This window comes from Gorilla gorilla, chromosome 3, assembly GCF_029281585.2.
Source record: "Gorilla gorilla gorilla isolate KB3781 chromosome 3, NHGRI_mGorGor1-v2.1_pri, whole genome shotgun sequence".
In the NCBI taxonomy this organism is placed as follows: Eukaryota; Metazoa; Chordata; class Mammalia; order Primates; family Hominidae; genus Gorilla; species Gorilla gorilla.
The window spans coordinates 148,691,502-148,695,518 of NC_073227.2; the positions used below are offsets into that span (position 1 = coordinate 148,691,502).

At 40.7% G+C, this 4,017-nt stretch overlaps 1 long non-coding RNA gene across 1 annotated transcript in view; it reads left to right on the forward strand.

Moving 5' to 3' along the window:
- Positions 1-2,568, forward strand: part of LOC129533184 (uncharacterized) — a 48,819-nt gene extending 46,251 nt beyond the window's left edge. Inside the window, exon 3 of the long non-coding RNA XR_010133498.1 lies at positions 576-2,568. This is a non-coding gene — a long non-coding RNA (uncharacterized lncRNA). The remainder of the gene's footprint in view (positions 1-575) is intronic.
- The last annotated feature ends 1,449 nt before the right edge of the window (positions 2,569-4,017 follow it).

Consider the following 4,017-nt stretch of genomic DNA (forward strand, 5'->3'; position numbering starts at 1 on the left):
AACCCCGTCTCTACTAAAAATACAAAAAAAAAAAAAAAATAGCTGGGCATGGTAGTGTGTGCCTGTAGTTCCAGCTACTCTAGAGGCTGAGGCAGTAGAATTGCTTGAACCTGGGAGGCGGAGGTTGCAGTGAGCTGGGATCGTGCCACTGCACTCTAGCCTGGCGACAGGGCGAGACTCTGTCTCAAAAAAAAAAAAAAAAAAAGTAAGACTGGCACACCAGTGGCGAATTGGCCATGCAGGAGCTGGGTCTTTACTTCCCTGTGCCCAGTGCTGCTGGATAAGGAATATAATATTTCCTGTGCAGAATTCAGAAGGAGCACTTTCCTATCTAGGAAGAGGTGACTTGTGAACCACCTTTGGCCTCATGTTGTCATCACCTCCCCAATTCCCACTTCCCTTTGTAAAGCATAAAACATTTTAATACCTACAAGACACTATATTTTGTGTTGTTACTCTGGAGTTGGGCAGGTTGCACTGCCAGTACAATCATATTCATTAAAGATAAGTCAGCAGGACATTTGGCCTGGAATGAATGATGAAACCAAGTCAAACCATATTCAATGTTTTCTCAGAGATGTTCAAGAAAAAGAACAACTTCAGTGGAAGAAGAAGATAGGAGCCCAGGTCCTGTGCTTCACCAAGACAGCCGTGCAAAGTAGATGCTGCCAAAAAGGTACAAAGTGGTTTGTCAGCTCTTCTGCATGTTCTAACAAATTAGACATGCATCCCAAAAGGTATACTACAATATTAAAGCTTATTTATACACACTGTAAAGTTTCCCCTGAGTGTCCTGGCAGGCACTTGCATGGCTGGGCAGTATCCGTGGACTGATTCCTTTGTGAATTACATGGAGCTGACAGGGCTGATTCCCACAGCTGACTCGGAGGAGGATGGAAGCTTGTGCTGGGCAAGGGGCTGAAGCCCCTCTGTGTAAGTCATATTAATCTCCTCTGAGCAGAGTGCTACAAAATTACTAAAGCTGCTTCTTGAAGACACTTCTAATGCAGTACCTAATGAAAATGTCAGGTGCGACAAGTTATTAGTTGCTGCACTGCTGTTCTGAAGTCCCAGGTATTTCTCTACCTGTTATCCATGAATGTGAGTTTTGTGGGGAAGGCAGTCACAGGCTGAGGAAAGCATCAGCAGTCGTGTGTGCTGTCAGGCCTGTAAAGTGAGTGAGGACAATGAAGCTGGTTGAAGTGCCCCAGGAAATGGCCAGACTTCCATAGTGGAGGTGAGGTGAAGAACTGAGTCCAGGCAAAGGTGTGTGGGGAGAAGAAGCTGCCTGGTGTACGATGCTGAGTAATGATACAACCCAAATCATCTGACTCTGCAGATTTGAAAGTTGCTGTTATTATTAAGAATTCAGATGGGAAAAGAAATATGGTTTGGGTTATTTCCATAGTCATTCCAGAAATCCAGGCTCAGTTTGGCATTTATTAACATAACTGTTTATATTGGATCTGTGTAGAAGTTTGTATCTTTCTGACTTGCATGATACTTCAGCTTTTCCTTGGAGTCTCTGTGGCTTCTCTTCCTCCCTTGCTCACATCCAGTCATTGTCAAATGGCTTTGTGCAAGTTACTCTTTCTCGGCCTCCATTTTTTTGGATTCTGCCTTTGTTCAATCTCGTTTCTCTTTGCCGCCCTCCTTGCCTGTACTCTGTCCAGTCCAGGCCCTCTGGACCTCTTGCCTGGACCTCCAAGCTCTCCCTCCTCCCATCTCTTCCCTTTCAACCTTCCTACCCAGAGCACAGCAGTAGTAACAGCTAACACCATTTAATAGGCATCCTTTCTATGCCAGGCCCTGGGGTTGCTATGTCACATATATTATTTGTAATGTTTGCAATAACCCTGGAAATGGTATTATTACCTCCATTGTACAGTTTGGAAGGCACCAAAAAAGGCACATGGGTCCACATTCATGCAAGCTAATGAGGGGCAAAACTGGAATGAGAACCCAGTGCCACTTGGTCCCTCAGCTTATGCTGTTCCCTAACCATACTGCTTCCTCCACTCAGAATCCTTTAGTGGCTCCCATTGCCTAATAGATCAAGTCTGGGCTCCTTATCTTGGCTTCTGGGTCCTCTAAAATGTAGTCTGCTAGGTTTCCAGGCTTTCCTCTCCACCCCTCACACATCCTACACTTTAGCCAAAAAAACAGACAAAAACCCCAAAAACAAAAAAATCCATTTTTATTTATACCCGTGCTTTCTTTCCTAAGTGCTTTTATATGTGCTATTTCTCCAGCCGGGAGCAGAGACTGTCATGCTTTCCTCTGTATAAGTAAATGTTGCCCAAGAAAACATTGAACAGAGTTGGGCTAGAGATCCATTTATTTTCTGGTTCACAAAGGGCATATTGGATCTTTATTAAATAGTCTAAAATGTCCTTTCAATAATGTTTTTCTTTAATATCTTTTTAAAAGACATTTAAAGTGAATCAGAAAGCAGTTAAATGATTAATTGCTGTGGCTGGATTCTGCTGCCCTCAGCCTGTGTGGATGCTATCTCACCGATTAACCTCCATTTCTAAGCTCTGTCTGATTGAGGGAAGCAATGACAGAAAACGCTTGGCCTGTCACATGACTGATCCTTGCTGTCATGAGCCATCGTTTTCTAACTGCAAGCTTTCATTTTCAAAGCCCTGGCATGATTTCAGGAGCTGTAAACCCTCATGTGAGTAAGTGAGCAGTAAGAACTGGCAGTTTTTCAATCTTAAGTCTCTCCAGCTTTAAACCCACATTTAGCTGTGATTCTTTTTTTCTCCTTAAGTTGGACATTTTTTTAGTGAATACTTTTTTGATAAATGAAGTGGGGTGAAGGTGAATTTGACTGAGACAGATATGGGTTGGTCCTTTTAGGGCTGACCCTGGAAAAAAAAAGTCATATCAGTCTTGACATTAATATCGTAGTCAGAGTAGGTGAGAGAGGAGTAGATTAGTATATAGGGTTCCTAGCCTTTCCAGTACAACCATGGACTCAGAGTTGGGGATACTAAAAATGTACATGAAGTTTATGATTTCACTGGTAGAGATGGCCCACAGTGCCAGTTTGGACAGGCATTACTCTAAACGTGGTGGGGAAGTCAGGAGACATCTACTCCAAGGCATAACCTCTAGGACAGTTTGTGGGGTATCAGGGAAGGATATATCATTGGAAAGATTTCTAGTTGCCATACACAAATAATTGGGCTTCAGTTTAATGCAGAATTAACTGTTCTCAGTGTGTTATTAGTTGGACAATTGGATTATTACGTTATTTACATTAGTGTTTATAGGTAAACTGAAAACAAAAATGTGAGTATAATATGAACTACCTCAAAGATTTGTCTCTGCTTGATAGTTTTATTTCAAATGTATATATCAAATGTTTCATTACCCTTTTTTCATTTTATTTTTTAGCTTTCAAAACAAATTAGCAAGAGGAGGAAAGAGGAGAGGGAGAAACTGTGCACACCACCAGAATGTTATAGTAGGCAATATCATGAAAGCAATGTTGGAACTTTATACTCAGGTTTTGATTGTACATCTATCTCTTTGTTGTCTTATCCTTTATCTTCATTTTTACCAAGTAATTATTGACCATCAAATGCCATTATGGTACCAACTTAAGAAATGGATGTAAAGAATTCTACGGGGAAAAAAAGCACATTGTCAGTGTATGAAATTTATTTAGAAGACAGTTACAGACACATATAAAAATGATAGCAGCTTATGTTTGCGAAGCACTCACTATATGCCAAGCACTTTCTGTTAGCTAATAATAATATTTGCTCATTTAATATTAGCTCACATAATAATATTAATATTATTAGCTCATTTAATCCTCTCAACAACTGTCTAGGGTAGGTACTATTATCCCTATTTTATGGATAAGGAAATTAAGTCAAAAAGAGATGAAATAATTTGTTTACAGTCACATAGCTAGGAAGTGGTAGAGTCTCAAGTTGAACCCAGGCAGTCTGAATCCAGAATAATAATAATAATAAAAGGTATAACCAGGGTGGAAACTTA